The 26,898-nt window shown below is 42.0% G+C and overlaps 1 protein-coding gene across 12 annotated transcripts in view; it reads right to left on the minus strand.

Annotated features, from left to right (window-relative positions):
* BEGAIN (brain enriched guanylate kinase associated) overlaps positions 1-26,898 on the minus strand; it is a 260,116-nt gene that overhangs the window by 166,136 nt on the left and 67,082 nt on the right. The gene's annotated exons all lie outside the window — the stretch shown is intronic.

The raw sequence follows: 26,898 nt of genomic DNA on the forward strand, positions 1-26,898 counted from the left end.
CAGCAGTGCAAAGCTTTTCAAAGCTCTATCCTTACCTGGAGAGGTGACTGTTTTTAGGAATGGGAAGATAGGTCACCAAAAAGTTCTGCAGCCCTTGGCCTCTGCTTAATTATGTGTGGGCACCTCCTGGGGAACTCTGTTGTGCATGCACAGTCCTACCGTTGTCATCCTCTGGTGACGGGAGTGGGGCTTATTATAACTGTTCGGTTTGGGAAGGCTCAAAGCTAGATACAGGGACAGGCAGGCTGTGGGGGTCAGGGAGACAGTGCTCAAAGAGAGCATGTATGGGGAGAGGGAGCTGGAAGAAGCCTGTAATGGATACAGTATCAGCAGCTGCTGGAGGGGAAAAGTAGCCTGGAAGAAGCCCCTGGCAAAGGCTATGAAAGCCAGGGGAAATAGGAAGGGCCTGGAGAGCTGAGCTGCTGCTGGGAAGAGGGGAGGGCTCAGAGAAGGCAGCTGAAAGGGGTGATAGTAGCCTCAGCATCCTAGATGAGTGCCTTGTGTGTGGGCAGTTGGTGAGAGAGAGGGTAGGCAGTTGGTGAGTGAGAAGATCCCTATGGGACACACAAACATTAAGGGAGGGGAGCCATGACCTGAAAAGGAAAGGAGAGCTCAGATACCCAACCCATCAACATTTCACTAGGTACTTATGCTCCTCATATGCTATGGTGGGGTGTTCACAGCACAGGGCACTCTAGACAGCCAGCGAACTCCAGATGACTCCACGTGTGATGTGGAGAGTGAGCAGCAGGTGCACAAAGCTCTCATTCTCTCTACCTCCCTGCAAGGGATCCTACCAAAGGAAGGCCCCTGCAACTGTAAGGTGTCAGAACTAGCATTGTTCAATTCCTCTCAGCATGAGATGCTATGAGCCATATCCTCAGCTGGTGTAAATGGCTCCATTGGAGTCCATGGTATTGTGCACCATTTAGAAATATGAAGGGGCCAGGTAGCCCCACCTCTGCCACTGACTTTGTGCAGAAGAAATCAACACAAAGCATGGGGAAACAATTCAGCTATGTGAGGTTGTATAGAAGTTCTTGGGGAGGAGCGCAAGGCAGGAAGAATTCATGGGAGGAAGTGGGTTTTAAGGAGAAATTTGAAAAAAGAGGGTGCTTGGAAAACCTGAAATTTGACTTCCCCCCTCACCTCTTATTTACACCAGTGTAAGCGAGGAATACATTCTTTGTAATTTTGGTTACAGCAGTAGATGAGGTAATTCAGGCCTATGAAGCGAAAGCCTGCCTCAAGCATAGGGAAAGCACAAAGCCGGGAAAACAGGAGCGATTGAAGGAGTGAAGGGAGCAAGAACAGTGATTTGGTGGGGGGTCAGTTCATGAAGGGCTTTGCCGGTGTGTGTGTGTGTGAGAGCTTGAATGTGAAGAGTGGAGAGGCAAGAAGCCAACAGAAGGATTCTAGAAGGGATGTGTGAGGCATAATCAGAGCGAAGGAGTTCTCTACCGAGAATACTGACCTTTTCTATTTGGGATCCAGGAATTAGCTGCTCACTGGAAGTAGAATATGTAGGATATACATATATCTCTTTGCTGGAAAATCAGCAGTTTTGGTAGCTTTTACTCAAGGTTTTCGTACAACATTTTTCATCTTCAGAACACACTAGAGAAATTAACTCATTCATTCTCCCAATACCAATATGATGTAAGTTTTAAAAAAAAATCTTCTCCATATACAGATGAGGGAACCAAGGCAGAAATATTCCCTGACTTGGCAAGGCCGCTGTCAGACCCAGGATAAGAATGAAAGCCCAGATCCTCAGAGGTATCTAGGTGCCTAACTCCCATTAATTTCAAATGGCGTTGGGTGCCTAGTACCTTTGAGGATCTGGACCTAAAACTTCCTGCCCCCCAGTCCTGTATTCAGCCCTGGGACACTCCTTTTCCTAGCCATTCTTCTTTGTCATGCTTTGCAAGTAGGCCTGGAGGCCAGCCACAGTGAAGTTCTGTCTGTTTTAAAAAGGCATCTCATAGAAATTATTCCCCTTAGCCTGTAACACATCCTCTGTACCACAAGCCCAAGTGCTCACACAAAGGACAGATGGGGAAATGTATTCACTTTTTAGGTTGTGTGTGTGTGTTTAGTTACGGTTATTTAAAGTTTTAGTTTAATGAAGGAGGTAGCAGCACAGAACAAACTCATATTGCATCTCCTATGAGGTTTTATGCTTTACTCTTGATAAATACACAATACATTTACAGCACAGGGTTCAACTTGTATAACTTGAAGGTAGGTGGGTTGGGTGAGGACCTCAGAAGAGGGGCCTCGGGCATGGCCCCTGCAAAAAAGCTTCTGAAAGTAATTCCCACTTGATTATAAACCAGTCCAATCCAAGGTAAAACTCTGATCTCCTGAAGTATTTTTGGGAGCCCCAGAGATTGATTAATCTCTGATGATAATGCTGTAGCAGAATCAAGACAGGCGGATTCAAACACAGAGAAATCATCCCGATCCTTCTTTACGTTTGCTGTTGCAATTCTAACAAAGGAGATTTCATGGAACCTCTCTAGCACAACACTGGCATGGCCAGAGTTTCCTTGGTCACTGGGAATGCCTGGGGGTCTGTGGGGTGTGCTCTGGCAGTCATGGAGTGTAGTTATTTGTTCCCAGCAGTTTCACTGATTGCTAGGGTTTATTGACAAGATGTTCTCTCCAGTCAATGCCTGTTATTTTTAGACTGATCTTTGAATCTCAGTGGGCTTGTTTTGACAGTACATTTCATAATGCATGTGCGCAGAAGCTTGTAGTAATGTTATTACAGGGTAAAGCACTTATGTCTCCACTTCACCTACTGTAAGGTGAATTTAGAATCAGGATTTTCTGGATTATGGAAATGAAACTTTTCTCATTCTTGGAAAAAGGCAGTTTTCTATTATGGCATAAGAGCAGATTGGATCCACAGTAAACTAAATCCAAATTAAGACTTGATCAAAGGAAAAGATTCTACCATCCTAGGCTTTCCTTGAAGGGGAGCATTGATTGGTGTCATGGAGGGAGTTGAAATGAATAGTTGGGGGATTTTTTTTCTCATCCTCTCATACATTGACTTAGTGTCACATTTGTGTGTATTTTCTAAAGCATATTAGATGCCTAGACTTCCAGATTGGGCACTCTTCATAAACTGAAGTGCATCTTAAAAAATACAAGAGACAAAATAGGAGGAGGGTAAGAAGACACAGCTATGGAAGTCGACATTTGTGTTGCAAGGCTTATTGCCTAAATAATGTATTTAGTTCAGTGTTAAATCTTTTCGCACTTTGTGCAGGCTGTCTTGTAACCCTGACTTGGCAGGTTCTTGCCTGTACATCTGGGTAACAATTACTTGAAGTAACATTGCATGCTGCTGTTAATGATTTTACATGGACTTTATACACTGCTTGGTGTGGGAGATGTATTTTACAGTATAAACTCCTTGAAGATCCTCCCTGTTCTATAATGGTACGGTGATGAATATCCCTTCCCTTGGTAATGGTGGCGGAATGTTAGTGTTAGCAGAAGTGACAGAAGAAAAGGAGGCACATCTCATATCACATCTCACATCACATCTCATAGGAGAACAAGAGAGGATAATGTCACTGAGTTCCAAACAATAAACTATTCCATGCAACTGCATGTCATAGCAATTAAATTTCTATCTCGCTCTCAGTTCTGTCTAACCTATTTATCTAACATATGCCAGTTGTAATGCAACTATTGCTGTAAGTGTTTAAACACTAATACTGCATAACAGAATGACTAGGTCATATTATGTTTCCTGCAATTTAAACACTTCCGATTTTCAAATTGGTACGAACTGAGAAAGGTCTGTTTGTTTAGCTAATTGAATGAAAATACAAAAAGCTCAACAACTATAAACCAAAGAGGGTAAAAATAAATTAGTAGAAGAGTAGCACAAAGTGCTGGAATAACAAAGTTTGAAGTGAAGTTTCAACAATGATGCACTGGGGTTCCTGTTGAGTAATTATATTCAATAAAGGTGATTTCATACAATTTAGACAATATTTAGTAGAATACAATGAATTCAAGGGCACACCATGATATGCTGCCACTTTTTTTTTTAATACAAGAGGCTCCCACAAAAATGCTAACCATAGATTATGGTAAGGTGCTTATGCAGGTGCAGAGGAGAGGTGGGAGTTGGGAATCTAGTTGCTCTTCAGTAACGTTTTTATGACTCAACAATAAGCCATCTCTGGCAGGAATAACTTACAGTATCCAGAGACGGGATGACTCCATCTGAGCTGGGAAATTGCACCAGCCCTCTGCATTTTTGTCTAAGAACCTTAACCAGTGGCTTCTAGAAGCTCTCAACTCCTTTTACTCCTCCACCCCACATCCAAGCAGCTGATCATCCTGGGTTTGATCCAAAATCCAGTGAAGTCAGACAGGCTCCCAAAATACCTATTTTGGGGAGAAATGACACTCTGCTTAATTCTCATATGACTCACTTCACCGCTCTATTCAGAATAACATGGAGATAAGATTGAAAGCTGTATTTCGATTTAAGAGGAAACATCCCGGCAAAAAGGCTTGTGTTGCAGCATACATTTTTGTCTTGTTCAGCTCCTTCTTGCCTTTGTATCCCTGAAGAGGATCTTCCCCTGTTGGCACTGGGTATAGGAAGGGGAAGCTCGCAGGCCCCAAGAGGACTTTCTGCCTAAGATGCAGGAAGCAGAGCAGATGTCCTGCAATGGTGGAGAAGAAGAGGGTATGTATCTAGAGTGCTGCATAGTAGAGGAGAAACCAACTAGCCAGAGAGGCATGTGCCTACCCTGGAGCAGACTGGCCCCACTGTCCTCTTACACAAGTGGCACTGTAATTAAGGAATCAACCTATGGTTGTAAGAAAGCTCCCAGAGTATGCCTAAATGTACTGAGTTCAACTGTACTGTCCCTTTATAGGATCACCTCTGCTAAGCAACCCACTCTTTGATTTCTTGAGAGAACAGTTAGACAGATTTAACTAATTGCTTTTGTGTTTAGTTATTGGGGCCATATTCTGGTCTTAGTTGCACCCATACAACTTGATTGACTTTGGTGTGGTTATGGATGTCCTCAAAACCAGAATTTGGTTCTTCATATTTATATGATGAAACTGGAATTTTATTTAATACACATCTCAAGAACGAAATCCTTATCATAAAGATTAACCTTTATTTAAAATGAGTGAATGTACCAGCATGATTGGGCACAGAAATCTGCCTGTTACTGTGCACCAAATGGGTAATGAGACACACAACTGGCCATGTGCACAAGCAAATATTTGTGCATGCATTTGTATTTGTGTGTTCAAATTTAGCAGTACACTTGTATCTGCCCATCCCTGACAGTCCTGCCCATAATGTCTCAAAAGGTTCTAAATGAAACTAGAAAAGCCCGTCACAGTTTTCTAGATGGAAACACTTTATTTCTTTCTCAAGACCAGTTTTAATAAAATGAAATATGATTATAGTTTTTTGGTAACACTTATTGAACTGGATGTTTGTCAGAAATTACTCTGGATGGAAACTTTTAGCACAAAAAATCATAAATATCTGTGTCCTAAATAGAATTCTATAACATAAATTGGATCAAATCTTTGGTTCATCCAAGGCTCTATCCTGTAACCTCAGGACACCCGCTGAAGTCATTCGGAGCTCCAGTACATAAAAGGCTCATGGGATTGGGTCCCTAGTTCAGTATCTAGATTCTGACTGTGGCCAAGAACAGAATTAGAGCTGGTCAAATAAATTATATAATTATTTTTTGCAGGAATTTTTACAGAGGCTACAAACTTTCTCATGTCAAATTTCTGATTAGTTCTATACCTAGTCAAAAACACCTGCAAATGTTTTAATTTTTTTTCTTACTCTCAGGTTTTTCAGTTGAAAATTGAACTTCCAAGGAAAAAAAATTCAAACTCAAAATATGGAAATTGTTGACCTACTCTCATTAGACCCTTTAGAAGATGAGGTAAAACTTCAGTGATGCATCCAGAATAAATGTGCAAAACTATTATCATGGGGGTGCATTTCTGAGCCCAGCTGATGATCGTGTGTCATAATAACTCTTATAGTAGCCGTCTAAGTGCAACTTTTGGACCAGTCAAGGAGAACACGTTTACTACTATCCTCCAATCTTGAGCTGTTTGTTTAGTTCCTCACTCAGTGTGGCTGCAGGATTTATTCATTCTTCTTCTTGGTTCCATCTCTTTCAACTTCTTAACTGGCTGCAGTGTTGATCACGTGCACTTGTTGCCGATGTGTCTCCTGCTAGAGCAAAACACCACATGCACACAAGGAGCCAGCCTATTAAAAAACAAGGGTTGATGCTAGCAGAGCTGAACTGCACTCACACCAATCATTCCATATTGGACTGCCCCAGAAAGACACTTCTCCCATCCCACCATTTAAGAGGTGGTGGGGCAGGGCTCCCTGCTAGTGCTGCAGAGCTAGACACCGGAATGCCGGCTGTTGCTCTGCACTCTGGCTTTGAAGTGGGCTTGGGGGATCTCTTTCAAAAATGTATTTTTAAAGGAGCCTGGAGGCAGTTAGAAATGGAGGGATGTGTGTATGATACATCTCTACTTGTGACCTCATCTTGGTATCCAATGAGAATCCAGGAATGTCTACCTTGAAGTCAAAAATTTTAGGATACAAGTAGGTGTCTTTACAGAAAACAGCTGAAGGTTGGGAGGGGCTGGGTATGTACACACATGGGAAGGGAGGTTGCAGTGTCACTCTTCAGTGGGTCCTTAGAGCAGCAACCATGTTCTTACAGGCTGGTCCTCTATGGATGCAGGGTTCTGTCTACCAGCAGTGACAGCACCTTGCGTGGAACTACCATATATATACTGTACAGTCAATCTAGTTTTTAGGTTAATCCAGGCCAGTGCAACTGCAGATACTGCTCTAATTCATATAAATGTGCAATGCTATTTTTGTTTTAAATTCCATGCCTAAAATGCTCCATTTTGAATCTGTTCCAGGCAAACTTACCAAGACTAATTTCCTAAAATGGCAACTGATATCCTTTTATTTTAGAATTAGCACTCAAACAGTATTGATGTCTGGCTGAAGAGTCCCTTGAACCATCAGAACGCCTATATATTGGAGTACCATATCAATAATGGCTTTTGATCTTTCTGTATATCTCACTCCTGTTCTTGAACATTTCTTGGAATTTTTAAGAAGTTCTCTATTGTATGCAACAATCAGAGTAAAGCTTATCGTTTCTCAACTAAGTATGTGTAAGAAGAGAACTCATAGCTCAAACCTACTTTGTCAGTGTATGGAGTGCAGAGAGCATTGTGATATTTCTCACAGATATAACATCATTATATATGTTACATCAGTATAATGTGCCATCCTCACTTAATGATGCAATGTAATAGCCTAAATGTTAGGTCATTGTACCATGACTATTTAGATTCTTATGCCACACCCATGTATCTAAGATATTTATATGACCGCTATGACTGTAGCATGTGAGTGACTCCCAAACTTTAATGTATTTCTTCTCACAACACCCCTGTGAGGGAGGGAAGTGCTATTATCTTCATTTTATAGATAGTCTCTGTGCCTCAATTCCCCAAATGACTTGTCTAAGGTCACACAGGAAGAAGGGGGTAGAGTCAGGAATTGAACCCATGTCTCCCACTGCCCAGATTAACACCCTAAATACTGGGTCATCCTTCCTCTCTGCCACCCATTGACCACCATAACTGTCTTCTCTTCTTAGCTGGCTAGCATCAGACTTCAGCGGAATTGCTTAGGCCCCTAGGACTGAATTCAAATTCTGCACCACAGCTGTGAATGATACGTGTCCCATAGCTGTGGTGCTGCAGCTAAGAGAGTGCCCTCAGGTAGAATATATGAGGGGACATGGAGTCACACAAGTCAGATCAAAACCATTTGTTGAAGGTCCCCATTGTCCACATCCATTTAAGTCAGGGGAATCATAAGTAGATCGGAAGAATTGTTAACAATTTGACATGTGACTATTTTTTTCAAATGGGCTCCATCCAAACTTCCTGCTGGGATAGGATGTTTTTAGATGTTTAGCCCATCTAATGTTCTTGAGAGGGTGGAAGGCTGCTGGGTAGATCTTCCTCCTGTAAGCTGAGACAATGGTTCCCAGTGAGGAATTCCTCAGGGCAGGGAGTAACTGACCAGTGGGGCTCTCCACATTGCCAGCATCTCCATGGGGAGCTCTGCCTGATATGATGTCATATCTGCCATGTACATGATATAATGCACAGGTTAACCACTATTGTAAGTTGTTGGTGTTCCTCTTTTGCCCCGAAGAGAATCAACACACATAGTATTAGTCCCGCACCCCCTTCCTGGGGTTTGGCTTTGTTGAGAAATGAAATAAAAACCTCAGCCTAACCTTTCGTCCCTAGCTTGGCTGTTTCTAGGGGTTTCCCTGAAGACATCTGTACCAAGCCCTCATTCCCATTGACCAAACAGCTCCTCCCTCCTGTCTTATATGCAGGGTGGAGTTAATGAGCTATATGTGTCACAGTGAGTCAGCATTTTCTGCAAGATTTCAATGCCTTTTTAAAGGGTAGCATGCTCCAACGGTGCAACCCCAGTGCAGCTGCAGTCTCCTGTTACTGTAGGAGAGCCCTGCCCTACCTTGTTACACAATCTAAATCTACATCCTACCTGTCACCCTCTATTGAAGAAGGCATGATGATGAAAGTTGCATTTTATTAATATCTTAGTCCGCCCAGCAGTCCTTTATCATTGGCTCCTCTTGGAGCAGCCCATGTCATCTAGCTCCTGTCACTAACAATTATCCACTTTCCTAGGAATGGATCAATAGACTAGATAAGCTTCAAAATTTGTCTTTTGTCCAAATTTTTAACCAATAACCCTGGCCTTTCAGCACCCCAGTGGCTGAGAAGTTAAGGTTTTGTTTAATATGCACTTGCAAATTAAACCTTTGCATGGTGTGCGGCTCTAACATGTTGAAATATCTTAAGCCCTAAACACACAAAAATCTAGAGACAGTTCACGCAGCTGTTGCTGCTGCTTGAATGTGGGGTCAAGATCATGGTAGAGACAAGCCGTGTGCTGCCAGACACACCAGCAATTAGAGAGGTATAAATACATCAGGGAGAGAGGAGTATGGAAAAGGGATAGCTTGAGCAGGGCAATTCTAATTTTTTGAAGTGATGTGAAAGGAAAGTGTATGTAACTACACTCATAACATTACATCACCTTCATCACATCCTATTTCTTCTATTCCCTGATTGGTTGACTATAAATTTAGTACACAGGAAGAGGCAGGAATAAATCCTTAGGGCTTCAGCTGTGTTAGAGAGCGAGAGGGTGCCTAATTCACCACTGAAATAAACAGGAGTAACTTTATTGGCATTAGTAGCATAGTGCCCATTTACATCAGCAACTTGGTCCTTTGAAAAACTACAGAATAGTTATGAGCTTTCCCATTAAACAGTTGAGCCTAGTCCTGTATTCCTTACAGCTGTGAGTAGCCCTTACTCTTACAAGGGTTCCCATTGGGTTCACAGGGACTACTCACCTCCAGGGATGGATTAAGGAAGGGTGTGTGCACCTGGGCCTTGGCTGAAGGGGTGCCAGTAACCCACAACATTTGGAAACAAAGATCAATGGGGAGGAGCCTATTGCCATAAGAAAGTGTTGGAGTCTGTCATGAGGACTGGGGAAAGGAGCCAGGAATGCCAAGAGCATTATTATTTACTCTTAGGGGAAGCTTTGTTTGGTGTGGGTCTGAGCTCTATTTACCAGCGTAATGTGGCATTGCTCATTTCAGTAAGGATTACTCTCATTAGTAAGGTTGGATTTTTATTTCTCTCCTTCAGATACAGTGGTAGTGAAGTTAGAACCAGAAACTCCTGAATTCTAATCTTGGGTCTGACCCAAACTCCCTGTATGATCTTGGGCAAGTCACTTAAATCTTCTCTGCCTCAGTTTCCCTATCTTTAAAATGGAGGAAAATAAGTGCATGAGTCAGAGAGGAGTCTTGAGGGGTGGCTGACGGTTTTTAAAGTGTCATGAAAATAAGTGCTAAACATTATTGTGTCTACCAAACAATCCAAACCATGCTGCATATGTATTTAAAATTGCAACGGCAATACTTCATGTAACATCTACACTTAAATATCATACTTCTTACTTATTCTGCTACGATTCTGCATGCTGATCTAGCATCTTTCATCTGATGACTGTCAAAGCACTTTACTAGCATTGATTAGGTAAGCTTCCCATCACCCTTGTATTGTATGTAAGTATTATCTACACAGTAGGGGTGGATAAACTGAACACAACAGCTGACTGGGCTTTAGAATCCTTAATAACTTGACCTTGCTGTCTTTTATTCATACACCTGAATCTGATATGTTGAAAAGTCAATAAGGAAAAAATGTAGCACTGTTCTGTTAGTGCCCCATTTCAACAGAATAAACTACAAGAAGTATTTCAGTAATTCACTGTGGTAAATGTTCTCAACAGCTCCCATATTTGAGCTATTTTGTGCTCCAGAATGAATATAATTATCTCACTAATTTGTCTTTGGACTATTAAAAATAAAACTCTGTTAGACACTCTTCCACTAGTCATGGAATGAACCTTCACAAAAAGGTCTGTCCAACATTTCCCAGAAACAGATTTTTTTTCCTGTTAGTTTTCCCCCCCAGAAACCCCTGAATGAATGGGATCAGGTGGTGATGGGGGTGGGAACGCAAGGAGATTCTCTCAACTCTTTTATAGCCCTCGGGAGTAGGTGGCTGGAATCCTCTTAGCAATAATAGTTCCCATTGCTTCCTAATATCTCTCTGGGTAGCCATGCAAAATCAGGCAGGGTGAGACATGGTCTGAGTTGTACAAATAGGAAACTAATGAACCACTTCCTCAGAGCTGGATTCCTTTCTCCCTTTCCAACAAGCCTCAGGATGCTTGTAAAGGTGTATAAGGTAAGAAGATTAGGAACAGTGCTGAGTAATGGGAGGTGATGAGGGTAGTGAACGTTCGCCTTTGAAGTTTGATTACAATGAACCCTAGTTAGAGTTCCATGAACTACCAGTGCTAGGCTTGCACATTTCGACTCTAGTTTGTTTCAATGGCATTACAGTGGCACAGAACAGAAGTAATAAAGCAGCGAATCCAGACCCATTGTTCAAAAATATAATTCCCGCTTTTATTCACAGTTAGAAATATCTTGCAGTTTTGAGCTTTCAGAGTGCTAGGCTGTGCATAATGGCTCCACTTTTCCTTTCAAACAATTCCTGTATGCACTATAGTTCTACCAGTCAAGGTTGGTGGTTCTTCTTTTTTGACTACAAACAAGTTTTACGTCCATTTACATGATTTAAACTACAAGTAGGAGCTTTGCTACCTTTAGTTAGCAGATCCAAATCCCATTGTACTTCCAGGTTGTAAATACAAGTTTTGAAGACATGCTCATGGCAAGGACTTTTGCTGGTTACCATGGCAATATGTTAAAATGTCAGATGCAGAATTAACAATTCAGAAAAAACACAATTATAGATAATATTTGCACTTTGACAGAGCTTTCCATTCAAAGATCTGCAAGTGCTTTAAAAGCATTGATGGATTTAAGGCTCTTCAGTGCCCCAGTGAAGTTGGTAAACGTTTTCACCTGGAGAAACATACAGAATTTTTGTGACTTGCCTGAGGTTGCACAAATTTTTTTTGCCAGAACTTGGGAGTGAATCCCAATCACCTGACTGCTAGTATTTTGCTTTAACCACAAAACCATCGTAGTCTTTACAGTATAAAACATTGGTTCACGTTTTCCAGTGTCCAGCTGAAGTCAATGGGTCCTGTGGATCCTCAGCACCTATGAAAATCAGGCCCTGAGTGATTACAGTGGGCAAACTCAGTGGACATTTTGCTTATACTAGCATCCTTTACACTTTTTTGCTATTACATGATTGGTCTTAATTTCAGTAATTAAAGCACGACCGCAAGCCAATGCCCTAATGTGCCAGTGCTGAAGAAAACTGGCAGAGTAAGAATGGAAAGTGCAATCAATTGCTTTATGTAAAAGAGCTTCCCCAAGTAAATGGATGGCATCTCCTCTGTTTGCTGATTCTGCCTGCTGGCTATAAGGTCTTCTGTCTTAGCTCACTTTAATTTAACTAACCTCTAGATAAATCTGGTGACCAATAACAAAGAAATTAGTTAACTATGGTCTTGAGAGTGCATAAATTATTTAGCAAAGACTTGCCATACAAAACTCAGATTGGTTTGGGCATACTTTAGTGTGAGTTCCAATTCATACATACACTTAACGGGCAAGACTTCAAACTGAACAGCCGTTATAGATACAGACGACAGAATTACTATATAGAAACGAATACTCTTTATTTTTGCATTTTTAGACAGTGATATCACACTGAATCCTCAGATTTGTAGTAACTTTTCTTTTAGATTAGGAAATAACTTGGTTTCTGGAGTCCTTTTCACCTTATGTTCTGCACAACTGTAGTTTGCTGATCTCAAATTAATTTTGTGTGGTCTGCACAAGTCAATACTTTGTTTGTTTGTTTTTTTAGCTAATTTGTACATAATGAGCTAGATATCCCACGACAAGTAGCTGTCATTCTAGGAAATAATGCGGAAGGCATCTGAGGATGTGGGAATGATGAATCATGATTCTACTATTTTGAATACAGCACGGTCAGGATACCAATATATAATAAAAGATAAATAAGGAGCAGGGACACTTTCAATCCACATTGGCATCTGAGTCAGAAATGCTAGCTCTGCCTGTCATCATTATTAGCTCACAGCTGTAGGAACTACAAACAGAAAAACATTGGCAAATCTCATTTTTATATTGTAGCGAGATTTAGGGATTATTTCATGGGATGGAGATGGGAATGCAAAGACTCAATAAGGTAGGTCAGGTCCACCCAGCATTTCCAGAAGTGCATTCAATGGAATTTTAACTACAAAACTATTGCCAAAGTCGATTTACAGTCACAATATCTACAGTCTTACTTGAGGGTTTCCTTCTAGTCCCACCAACCAGTGACAATTAACTGTTGTCTGCCACGTGTTTCTGGATTATAATGATTTTTTTTAGCTAACCTTTTTCTTCACTGTTTTAAACACCTGTACAACAGATTTCAGTTTCCGAAGGAAAATGCTTCCAGAGTGGAAATCCACAGCAATATACATACAGTTCCGCTAAAAAGGGATAGGCACCTTTTTCTGATGAAAGCTCCAACACCACCACAGAAGATATGCCAGAGTTAAGGAGACATCTGTCCTGAGGAATGCTTTCATTTTTATATTTAGACAGATAACATGCAGCTTTATAGTCTATGAAGGAAAACCTTTAGAAACTCCTGGCATGTAAAAACAATCTGTGTTTTCCTAACTAAATGTCTTGAGACTTTGCCAAGTTTACAAGTAGGCTACGGTAAAAGGCTAGCAAATGAGTCTATGGTTACAGAAACAGGAACATCAAACTGTAAAAGGATACATTCCTATTAACAGGATGTACCTATTACCCAGAATTGCTTGTAATATATAGAATATGCAAGACCCACTACTTCTTAGGTGGGGCTGATCTAGATGGATGGCACTTATTAGCAGTATCCCTCTTAAGTGCTGTAGCCTCATATGTATTTGCTTTCCCTGGAAAGGATATTGAGCTACAGTTTCTCTTGTGGGCTCAGTGCAGGAAAGCATGGAGGGAGTAGGGGTTTATGAGCCAGCTGTAACTCTAATACCCTAGGCTAGTCTGTACTGGCCCTGGCTTGGAGTTAGGGGTTTTTCTAAGTTACTCCAACTGCATATAGTCCCTAAATGGCCATACACCAACTGAGAATCAAGGAGCCCTGCCCTGCCTGCTGTCTTCCCCAACACACTCCTTAAGTGCGGTGTAGGAGCCAGCTCCACCACCTCCGCACCAAATGAGAGCTGTGCTTACTGGGAAGTTCCAGATCTGGCTCCTCTACACCACCTAAGCTGTGCAAAGGAGTGTGATCAAAAACGAGAATCTGGTCCAAAACATCAAATTAATTCATCTCCTCCCTCACAGACGAGCCATGACATTTGAGTTTGGCTGTTCCCTCCCCATCGCATGGGAGCTGTGATAAAACGCTCAACAATATTATACTGGCAGGTTTCAGAGTAGCAGCCGTGTTAGTCTGTATTCACAAAAAGAAAAGGAGTACTTGTGGCACCTTAGAGACTAACAAATTTATCTGAGCATAAGCTTTCGTGAGCTACAGCTCGCTTCATCGGAAAATTTACTCAGGAACACTGACAGTCCTCTCACAAGGGACTTACAATCACCATCAACCCCTCTGAGCTGAAGTCACCTGACAGCCCTGACTAGCCCTTGAGGTATTCTGAACTGCATGAGCCAGTTCACCACAGAAACAACTTAAAGACAAATCTTTGCATTCAGAGTTCAGCAAAACTCCTGAAGGGAAGACGACTCAGATTTTTTTCTAATGTTGGAACAATAGTACTCCTCTCTAAAGTGGTCAGGCATAAAGTGAGTAGCCAAACTGGATAAAAAGCCCCCTACCCAAGCTTACAAACACTTTTTCAACAGACATCACTTGGAGAACTTCTGGCTCTAGAATCTGGTGACTGCTTTGTGTCACACTGGATGGAGGAAAAAGGATAGAGAACTCCAGCTGTTTTAAAGAAAAATAATTAGTCGTACAGATCATATGACCTTTGAGACAGACAGTGGAAAGTTCAACAGAAACAGTCGACATCGACAGTTTGTTCTTCAGAAAAAACAGTCAACAGAGAACTTTACAAGTGGCTGATGCAGGAAAAAAAAAGATGACTCAAAGATTTCAAGCCAGCCACAGCCAGTTGTAATGAATGGGCAGCCAAATGACCAAGTTGATAGGCGTTTGGGTTATATAATTAGAAAACCAATATGTTTCAGAGATGCATAACAGACTGAATCATACTGAACTTCAAAGATAGTGGGATAGTTAAGTTTTACATTCCTACTATTTATAAAATTTAAAGGGCGAGATGTAATGCTAAACTGTTTTGTACTGTTCCACCATTAGGTGGAACAGTGTGCAACATGCTTTACCTGATCTGGTAATAGCTGGAGTGATGAGTACATTGTCTTAAAGAGAATACACCTTCATGTATGTCTCTGGGGCAGGAGCTCTGTAATCAGTCCATATCCAGTACATGACAGGAACACTAGATCTCTCACATCAGGACTGATTCTGGTACTTCCCTGCTATAGGTTTGTCTGGTAGGAAGATTAAAAAGATTCCAAGGTGAATGGGTCAAAGGAAAGGGGAACAACAAATAGCTCACAGTTGCTCTGCAACTTGAGAAGAGAAAAGCTACGATGGGGCTGGGACAGCACAGGGGTGTGCTGCAAGAGAATTGACAAGAAGGTGGGAATGTCTGTCTAGGTCAGTGGTTTTCAGCCTGTGTCCACTTGCATTTGAAAATTTTTAGGGGTGCTCAAATGAAAAAAGGTTGAAAACCATTAGTCTAAGTACCTGTGGCCCCCATTTCCATAGCCCATAAGCACCTCACAAACTTTGATCCATTTTTCCTCAACACCCATGTGTGAGGTAGCAAAGTAGTATGATTCCTATTTTACAAATGGGAAAGGGAGAGACACAGAGATTAAGGACCAGATTTTTAAAGCTATTTAGGCTTCTAAAGATGCAGATGGGTGCTTTTGAAAATCCCACTAGGCACCTAGGTGTCCACTCCCATTGGGAGTTTGAAATCCAACTATGAGCCTATTGGCATCTTTAAAAATGCCTTTGAAAAATCTGCCCCTCAGCACTTTGCTGAAGGTCACACAAGAAAGAACAGAACCCTGGTCTCCTGAGACCCAGCGCCTTAACCACAGAACCACCCTTCTCTCTCAACGGTATTCAACTTGTCACTGTTGAAAGCACGTGTGTTAAGGGAGCCTGTCAACATAGTGAAGAACCTGCAGGTGATAAAATCCTTCAGGGGACCAGGAGCACAGAATACAGTTGAACTGCTGTACGGGAGGAAGGACTGAGAAGAGGAGAGCTCATGCACTGCTTATGGCAGGGATCTCAAACTCAGATTACCAGGAGGGCCGCATGAAGACTAATATATTGGCCCAAGGGCCGCACCACTGACACTGCCCTGCTGCCCCTGGCCCCGCCCCCGCTCCATCCCTTCCATGAGGCCCTGCCCCCATTCCAACCCCTTCCCCAAAGTCCCCACCCCAACTCCCCCCCTCCCTGCCCCTATTCCAACTCCTTCCCCAAATCCCCGCCCCTGCCCCACCTCTTCCCCTCCTCCTCCCCTGAGCACGTGGCTCCCCGCTCCTCCCTCCTGGAAACTGCTAAGTGCCACCAAACAGCTGTTTGGCAGCAGGAAGCGCCTGGAGGTAGGTAGAGGAGCAGGGATGAGGCGTGCTGGGGGGGCAGTGGGTGAAGGGAGCTTGGCGGCTGCAGGAAATAACTGGGGGGGGTGCAGGGAGCTTGGCGGGCCACAGCAAATAGCTCTGCCCGCGGCCCACGTGTTTGAGACCCTTGGCTTATGGTCTGCTGAGGACTGTGTTGGAATTCCAATCGATCACTTTGCGTGGGAGGGTTTCCTTGTCTTGCTTGCAGGTTAGGAGGCTCTGGAGCAAGGTGTGCTAGCAGAGTCAGTCTGCAAAGAGTCATCTTAAAGAAAGGTAGCATGAATTATGCCTTAGAGAGCAGCCTGCATTATCATTTTCATTTCTAAGAAATAAAGTAGAGTTAGATTGCAACCTTCCAGGAAGAGTATTTCTGTTTTTATCTAACTTGTGTGTGCTGTGAACATAACAGTGCTATCTATGTGCTGAGGAGCTAAACTCTGCAGTGGCTCTGTACAGGAGTGTGGATGGAAGACAGGGGGAACACTACAGGATGGTGAGATTGGGGCCAAGTACAGCACAGAGCTTCTGGCCTAAACCTTGTATAGAAAGGAAGTAGACTAGAAATTATTTTTATCATCACTTATCCCTGGGTGGGACAAGGGCTTGGTCCAGCAATGTAATTCATGTCAGTGAATCCCTACATCCGTGTAAAGGCCCCACTGATTTCAAAAGGACTGCAAAGAGGTGCACCCATACATTGCAGGTTCTGGGCCTTGGATTTCATACGTAGCGTTCTCATGGGGAAAATGTGGTTGTCCCAGCTTTTAAGCTGTGGTCTCATTTCCCCTGAGTAAGTCAATGTGAGAGATGATTGCCTCCATTACTTGGATTATTATACCAGTGTTTCTCACTTTTATTCTCCTGCTTTCAGTGTGTCTGGCTCTCACTTGATCTTTCATATTTAGGTTTGCCCTCATGTCAATGTAAATCAAAATGATAAAGTGCCATTACTGATAGCAGTCTGAGACTGTGAATCAAAACTGAGAATATGTAACTTATTTAAAATCAATGAAAATCTCCCCACTTTAATAACACTCTGGATTATAGCATCATAGAAATGTAGGGCTGGAAGGGACCTCAAGAGGTCATCTAGTGCACTGAGGCAGGGCCAAGTGTACCTAGACCTTCCCTGACAGCTATTTGTCTAACCTGTTCTTAAAAACCTCCAATGATGGGGGATTACACAACTTCCCCTTGAATCCTCTTCCAGTACTTAACTAGCCTTATAGTTAACTTTCCACCCCCTGATATCTAACCTAAATCTCCCTTGCCGCAGATTAAGCCTATTACTTCTCCTCCACCTTCAGTGGACATGAAGGGTAATTGATCATCATCCTCATTGTAACAGTACTTAACATATTTGAAGACTATTAAGTGTGATTAGATACAGCAACTTCCTGTAATATCCTTTGCAAGGCCTTATTGGATTGTGGGCTGGGATTGTAGGTAACCTCTCTAGGGGGCAGAGGTGATAGATGTGAGGTCTGAGTTCAAAAGACTATATGGAAAATGTGCCAGACCAGTATGCGTTAAGGGACAGTGAGTGTTAAGTGGACTTTCTGGGGAATCTCTATGGAGAGGTTAATGCAAATTCTCCAACTTTGACTATGCAATAACCCAGCCTTTTGAAGCTCTACCTTGAGGAGAGGGCCATTGTCTGCTGATTACCTGTTACAGGAGGCCAAGATTCAAGGCCCGAGCAGTATAAAGATATGGGTGATCTGCCCAGTCTCTGGTCTGGTTCTGGATCTAAGACAGAAGAATTTGTAACCATGGAGGAAACCGAGTTGGGGGTTTTGAAGGACTAAAGTCTACCACAGCCCTAGGCTGGAGTTGGGAATGATCTTGGGTAAACTGTCTAGCTTGCATGTAGGTTCTTTTATTATTTAAATGTTTTCTTTGTAATACTTCTACCTTAAGAGAAAATGTGCTTGCTTAGAAGAACCTGTGTGGTGACTTATAGCTACATTGGTCATGGCCCTCAGAGAGAAAGCAAAGTGAAGGCATTAGCCATTTTAGGCAGCCTGGCTTGCTGAGGATATCACAATGTAAGGCAGAGAGCTGTGTAGCCATAAGATTTCTGGTCAGGCAGGAGAGACACACAGATCTCCACCCAAGAGAGGTGACAGCTGGGAGCTGGAAACCTAAAGTGGATGCCCTTAGTGGACCTCGGTGGGGAGTACAGCTGCAGTTGCCCTGAAACTGTGACAATCAGGTTTCCCCCCTCAATCTTTTCTCAAGACTAAACGTGCCCAGTTTTTTAACCTTTCCTCATAGGCCAGGTTTTTTAAACCTTTATATTTGTTGCTCTCTTCTGGACTTTCTCCAGTTTGTCCACATCTTTCCTAAAGTGTGGTGCCTAGAACTGGACACAGTATTCCAGCTGAGGCCTCACCAGTACTGAATACAGAAATACAATTACTCACTGTGTCTTACATACAACATTTCTGTTAATATACCCCAGAATATTAGCCTTTTTAACAACTGCATCACATTGCTGACTCATACTCAATTTGTGATCCTCTATAATCCCCAGATCCCTTTCAGCTGCACTACCACCTAGCCAGTTATTCCCCATTTTGTAGTTGTGCATTTTATTTTTCCCCTTAACTTTGAACCTTATTTAATTTCATCTTGATTTCAGACCAATTCTCAAATTTGTCAAGCTCGCCCTGCATTCTAATCTTGTCCTTCAGCATGCTATCAACCCTACCAATCTTAGTGTCACCCACAGATTTTATTAGCATACTACTCCCTCCATTATCCAAGTCATTAATGAATATATTAAATAGTACTATACCCAGGACAGACTCCTGCCGGACCCCATTAGATACATCCTCCCAGTTTGACAGCCAACTGTTGATAACTACAACGATATAGTCTTTCAACCAGTTTATGCATTCCATTTAAGTTTTATATCCATCCACTTTGAAATCTAGCTCTGATCATGCAAAACAGTCCTTGCCTAAGTCCTCCACTACTGTTGCTTGCTATTGGGTACTCACTGTGCCTGGGTTCATGAATAATTTTTTTTTTTTTACTACTCCCACTTCTGGTCACTAGAGAATAATCCAGTGGGGTTGTAAAGCATTTATACTTGGGTTGTCCACATACATCTGTATGAAATCTTGGAATATGCTTTGTGTGTATGTGTATGCGCTTGTTTTTTATTAAATTCATTGTGGAAAAACCCATGTTCTACAACTTCATTGCTACAGAATGAGAACCATATTTATACCATGAGTAATGCATCCTGATGGGCAGGTGTCCTGGTGGTTAGAAATTCTGTTTAAAGATACATGTGTAATGTCCTTTCTAGTGCATCTGAGTGCCTCTGAAGTTGTATTTAAAAGCTACCACTGATGTAGCACTTTCTCATCTTCCTCCTTACTTATTATCTATGTTAAGTGGCCTAGCAAATTGTCTGTGTACTTTACTGTAACTGCTCAATGTTCTCTATCTTGTAGGCCACTCTGGAATCTAAGCTTGGAAGCCAGGTTAATGTTGGCTATAGCCTAGAAAATCTAGCATCTACATGTTAAATGCTACATTAAGCATAAAGTTGTGGGGGGGTTTTCCTGCAGATTTGTCGCTAAAACCCCATAAATAATGTTTAGCCCTTCAAATTTCCCATACCTAAAGCTAATTTTTGAGAAGGAAGAAAGGACCAGGATTGCCATTCAGTACTGCATGGCACCTTCTAGCTTTTACAACATCTCTAAGAAGAGATAATCTTCTTAAGATAGACATCTGTCAAAATGGTGATAAACTCCATCATGAAGTAAAACATGCTCACCAATTTGCCTGTTTGAATCTCCGAAGAATGCCCCTAAATTAAGCTACTTCCTGACTCAGTTACTGCAATATGGTGGTTCCAAATGGAGGACTGCCAAATGATCATTTTTGATACATGGTAGATACCTTTGAGGCATGTATTTTCAGAGCTATCAGCAAAAGCTTGAAGATAGCATAGTATTTTGGGACTTAAATGGTAAAATTTAAATGTTTCTGTGGCTCACGAAAGCTCATGCTCAAATAAATTGGTTAGTCTCTAAGGTGCCACAAGTACTCCTTTTCTTTTTGCGAATACAGACTAACACGGCTGTTCCTCTGAAACTTTTAAAGGTATAGTCTTTTGAGATCAGAATAGCAAGCCCAACTTATAGTTGATGAACTTCACAAATTCCACTTGTGGAGTGTCTTGTTCAAACTTGACCTTTATGCCACTTCACGTGGCAGTCAAGAAGGGCTCTTCAGCTAAATTCAGATCAATCAGTTTTCATTTGAGCTTTTCTCCCTAGATCACCAGCACTCCTAAGTGGTTTCCTGTCTTTTGTATACTAGCCACCCCCGATTCCAAGTATATAGCAACAGAGTACAAGTCCCATTTTGCACAAATCTGATGTAAGCTGATTCTTGGTCAGCTATAGAGCTGTCAGTGGATCCATCAGCAAGTGCAGTAAGAAACCTAAGAACCTTTGAAAATGCTTTTATAAAGAATTTCACACCATGAGTTAGTATACAGTGATCTGAGATGAAGGCCATTTTTAGCTGTAAGACTGTAGAACTAAAATCATGAGTGGTGTTAAACAAGTTGGGAAAACCTTTTGGTAACCTTATTTTTAGAGTAATGTAGTAACAAGAGCTTTGTCTGGCCAAAGTGACACACACCACCTGAGCAGCAGAATGGTCACATACTTGCAGGGAATCAACTTGAAAGGTCCTATAGCCACTTACAAGAGTGCTGCCCTTAGTGAAAAAAACATTTCATGCTTTGTTCAGTTTTACACACACTATTTCATCTTTCAGACATGAATTCTGGAAAGTGTGTCTATACCTGATTCCTTAGAATATTCTCCTGTGCTGTGTACTATACCCTTATTTGGCCTTGAGCCTTCATTATAACCTTAAATAATTTCAGTCCTGTTTGGATTTTATTTTAACCCTCCCCCACCCCAAAAAATGGGGGTGGGTGGCAGGTTGCTGTGTTCTGGATTAAAAAAAAAAAAAGTCAGTCCATGTGGACATATTCAACTGTATTTGAACAGTTGGTCTGTAACTCACAGATCAATTTGCAAATTGAATTGCCTAACCCTTGCCAGTGACAACTAGAACCATGTCTACACTGCTCCTCCACAGTTCAGATTTTGGGAGTGTGAACAGCAATGCGCAGCAAAGTGCTGCATTGTAACTCCCTCGTGTGGACACTGTGAGTGCAAATGAAAAGTTTCCTAGCTCACATTAATGGAGTCTGGTTTGAAAAGGATTCCGTTAATGCGAACTAGGAACCTTTTTAGTTTGTGCTGGCAGCATCTGCTCACGGGACTTACAGCACAATACTCTGGTGAGTGCTGCTATTCACATGCCCATAGAGCAAACTGTGGGGTAGCATAGAGGTGCTTTTAAAGTTGCAAATGTTGATGGCTGTAACAAAGTAGTAGAGCCTCTCCCTCTTCTAATTAAATTGTTTTGTAGCAGCAACAAGTAATTACATCATCGTTAATAGTATAACAGCCTACTTTGTCTTGGTTAGCAAACTGGACTGTTACTGCCTTTGAACTGACTGTGGGCCAGAGTTTGCAATTTTTTCCTTAATAATGTTCAGTTGTGGAATAATGTACCTTCCCACTCCTCTATCCCCAGGCATTACCTGTAAGGCTGTATCAAGGAGGCACACCCCTTTCCTCTGTGACTCACTGTAGTGCTCCACTTGATAGGAGATTAGCAGTACAAAGCTCACCCCTGAATCAGTTCAGTTCTTTGTTCTACTCCCAGTCATTTCCTGTGGCCACCCTCCCCTGTTCTACCTGGTATCATTCAACCAGGCCCCATCCTGTCCTGTTCTCTCTGTCAACTTTTCTGCTGGACGCTTTTAATTGCCTTTCATCACTTCTGCTTGTTCCATGTTTCCGGGCAATAGGATTTTTCCCAGCCATAGAGCAACAAACTGCAACTGCTATCTCAGCAGAGAGGGTAACTAACCATTTGAAAAATTTGTCAGTCCTGGAGAATCCACGATCCTCGGTGATTTTTAAATCCAGATTGGGTGTTTTTTTCTAAAAGCTGTGCTCTAGGAATCATTTGGGGGAAGCTCTATGGCCCGTGTTCTACAGGACCTTGGGCTTAGATGATCAAAATCATCCCTTCTGGCCTTGGAGTCTATGGGAAGAAAAACTATCTGCAGCAGTGACCGTGTAACAGCTTCATACATTCTGTTCCTTCATCCCTGTGAGGCTTTCCCCGAGCTCTCAGCCTGTTTAATGTCTGTCATGTCTCCTTGAGGATTTGGTTATAAGGGGGATAGTTGTGTCAGGGATGAGACTGAGAGAACGGAGTAGTTCAGAACTCCTGTGAGCAGGATTAAATGACAGCATTAGGAACACCAGTGGCTTCAGAAGCTTGTCTACACTAGGTCTCTTACTGTTGCTATTGCTGCTGGTGCTGCCCGATGGGAAAATTCTTATTGTTTTTAAAAAAATGAGGGGGGGAGGTGGGAGAAAGAGCAAACCATAGAGGAGTCAAGGCAGACTGGAAGGAACTTAGTGGCAGGCAGGCGTATGCATTACCATGTGAAGAGAGCTGTAACAAGTGCTGGGAATGCAGCATGGTCGAGTGGACATGCATGTGTGTTCAGTTTTTTTACTCAACTACAATAACAGCGTTCCTCCAGTGCTCTGGGTGTCTTTGCCTATCTTTTAAAATTGCACTAATCAATAAGCAGACCCATCAGTTATCCCAGATCAGCTCAAATATCCAGCTACGAAGCACAGTATGAGAATTCAAGAGAGAGGCTCTATCACCGGCTCTGTAAGTGTGAACTTTGGGCAAATCCGTTCATCTCATTTTTGTCATCTTTAACATGAGGATCAGACCTGCTCCCATCACAGGGTTGTCAAGACTTTTGGCAGTTTACAGAAATGACTTACTTGAGTTCCTTTGATGAATTGTCACAGAAGTCCTATTACTTTTATAATTATTACAACTAACACTAAAAAGAATGTAAACACCTCAATAGGGAACCAACCACTGCTCCATGCACTATGATTAAACTAATTACTTGTCATGATCTTGCTATACCACTGATGTGAATAGGAGATGCAAAAAAGGAATTAGCAGGGGGAGTCATCTATTTAAACTTCCATATAGGGAGATACAATAAATCCTGTTTCTGCATTGTGTGGGTCTAGAACTGATTCCTGGTATGTCTGGATTGCCATTTTAAATTTAGGGATATACTTTGATATTTTTACTCAGGTTGAACAGAACCCGACTGAACAAATAGTCCTATTGACCTCACTAGGATTACCTGGAGAGAAAAATAGCTTTTCCCACACGGGATAGTATCAAAAACTGAGTTAGGGTTGAAAACAGATAAAATAACTTTGTATTCTGAGGTGGTCATCTTCTATCCAAGGATCTGAAAGGACTTTTTAGACTCAACTTCACAACCATTTCCTTGCAAAATAGGAAAATATTATTACCCTATAATTTGAAGGGGGATGAATCTGTAGCTTACTAGGCAGTAGAACCCCCAAGTCCTGGCTCCCTGTCCTGGTCATACTGTCTATCAGTTTTGACCTCTGGATCTGCGTGCACAATCTTCAGAGTGGCCACATTTTGGTGCATCAAAAAACATGGATGTGCAAGGCTGGAAGCATGAAAAAACCAACTAAGTAATGCTAAATAAAATTGTATTTAATTTATGCTAAATTTTCTAGATCACCCGAAAAATCTGGCACTCAGCTCCCATATCAGCAACCTAAATAGAACAGAACATAATGTACATTTCAAAACTCTACTTTGTTACATACCATAGGTCTGAAATTTTCATCCCTTCTTGGTAGACACATTTGAGCAATGAATCCAAAAACTGTGCTTTAAAAGGTTGTATTCAGTAGTAATTAATGTTTTAAAGTGTCTGGATAAACATGCACACCCAACCTAGATAAATGCTGATCCCCAAGAGGTTTGTGATTAGTAGTTAGCCTTAATTCCTGCCTAATATATTGGTACCTCTAGCTATTGTAAACACTACTCTATACTGCTAAGAATTAGTCACAGCATGAAGATTTCATTTAGCAATTATTTTTCTAGCTGAAATTTTACAGAAAAATAGCATGCTTCTATTTCTGTAGGAAGTTCTCCACATGCCAGAATAAATTCTGAAAATCTCCCACTCTCCCCTCCTCCTCCCCCTGTGCAAAAGGACTCTGGAACACCACTGCTAGTCAAGTGCTCTGGGCCAACAGAACACCGCAATAATTCCAAAGTGTGGTAGATCCCTGGGTCAGCAGTTGTCTGTCTTATGGAACCTACTGCACCATTCCTCAAGGCCACTTCAGATGCATCGGGTTTGCTCAAATACAGTAGGACTTCTATAAGAACAGGTTTTAAAATCTTCAGATATTTGGCCCTGTGGCGTCCCAAGGGCTGCTGTTTGAGTGGGCCATATGAAATGTGGAGTCCCTGTGCTTATTTTTGATACTTAAAAGGCTCATTTTTTAAATGGAGAACAGAATGCAAGAACCTTTTTTAACCTTTAGCTCTCACCCTGTGGAAGCTCAGACAGATGAGATCCAAATGAATGTGATTCTCTCTCTGTGTCCTGGTGTAAGCCCCTTCCTCCTGCTTTCTCAAGTCTTAGCTCTGTCTCAGTCACCCTAGTTCCAAAAAAGTGCAAGTGGCCTGAGGCTCTTATTCTCTTCACTTGCCTTATCTCAGCTGCTGTTCACATGGCCACCAGCCCTTCCCAGCTGCTGATGTGTATGACACCTCCCTCTGCAGCTTACCACCCAGTGGATGTGGCAGGAGCTGGTAGCAGAAGAGACAGAGCACATCGAGAGTTCAGTGTGTGCACAAGCCAGACAGGATAGGAATGGCTCCCACCATGATACTGTACTTTTCCCCACATGCCAGCCATCAGAAACCCTCCCAGCTACAAGCAGTACTGCCTTGTAGTCCTGAGGAAACCAAGGGCACTGGCCTTAAGGTGTTGAGCACACTCCACACTCTCTGTGAGAGAGACTTTTACAGCTCCTGAAGGCAAGATCTTACAGGGCTTGTGAGTTCACCAAACCTTTAAAGTGATGGTACTGTAGTATTTTAATGTTTCATTTTTCAAAATGCTGAAGGTGGATTTAGTTTGTGTTCAGGTGTGAGACAACTATGATTGGCATGAGCCAAGCAATGTTCAGGTTGCAGTAGTGCAGCTTACCCCCAAGTAGCTCTGCCAATGACCACCTATCTTGGCCTACTGTCCTACTCCTGAGCCCCTCTTGGGCAGAGAGTGCTTATGATGAGATATGGAATGGGAACAAATGCCTGCTTTGTAAAATACTGTATACAGCAAGTGTAAACAACAAGCTATAAATATCAAGATGCTAGTATACAGGCTGACCCTGTTCCCACTGAAGTCAATAGTAAAACACCCATTTACTTCAGTGGGGTGACATTGGGCTGCTACGGTTTGACTTTGTAGCAGATCCATGCACAGAGTAACTAACTTCAGTGGAGTCTATGTGGATAGCAGCTGCAACATCCGTTCCCCAAATGTTTATATCCTTATGTTAATATTTTCTAGTCAGCTGCTAAGTATCTCTTGTCAAAGCAAAATTTTGCCCTTGTTGCATATATTTCTGAATTCATTCTTCTCCTAGGCTCCACAGCCTATTATTGCAAATACAGCCAGAGCTGTGTTTGTTAAAAGCAGACACCAAGACCACTGGGGGGGGGGGGGGGGGGATATTTGTAGAGGTTCCCATATCTGTGCACACAAGTACATAAACAATTATTTGCTTGCACTGTGAACCAAGTTGTGCATGAAAATATGGGTGTGCATAGTCACAGATGTTTGTTTCAATACAGTCAAAGTTTTGTTTAATACTGGGCCAAATCCCAAGGTTCTTACTCAGTCTTTACTCAGGCCAAACTCGCATTGACTTGAGGATTTGTGCCGTTTATTTATATTCTTTTGTATACAAATAACCCCACTATATCACAAGTGTCTTATCAAGCTGATAAATTATACCACTTTGATTCCCATGAGACAACACTGCATAGAAATGTAAAATCAGCACTAACTTAATTAATAAATTATACCAGGAACTTCCAAAACGTGCATCTTGATCAAGTGTACTGTAAGAGTTAATCCTTCCCACTCTTTTCCAACTAAACTCCAGCAAGGGACTTGTTTGTGCTTCCTGCCCAGAAGTCTCCAAATGCTAACTTCAAACCTCTGGGTTCTCTTACAACTGAGCACTACTGCCTTTCCCTAGCTGTTCCCAGAGTACTGCAACTTCCCTTCATTTGCTTAACAAACTTAGTAGCCTTTTTAAAGTTAATAAATCTAAGATTTGTGCTTTATCAGTTAGCCCTGCTGTTCAAACTGCCTCAGTAGGTCCTGAGAAGGAATTTGGGCTTGCTAACTGAAAATAAATTGAGAGTCTAGTAGATATAACTGGACATGAAAATAAGCCTTATAAAAATACTTTAAGGA

This window comes from Caretta caretta, chromosome 6 (genome assembly GCF_965140235.1).
Source record: "Caretta caretta isolate rCarCar2 chromosome 6, rCarCar1.hap1, whole genome shotgun sequence".
NCBI classification, from domain to species: Eukaryota; Metazoa; Chordata; order Testudines; family Cheloniidae; genus Caretta; species Caretta caretta.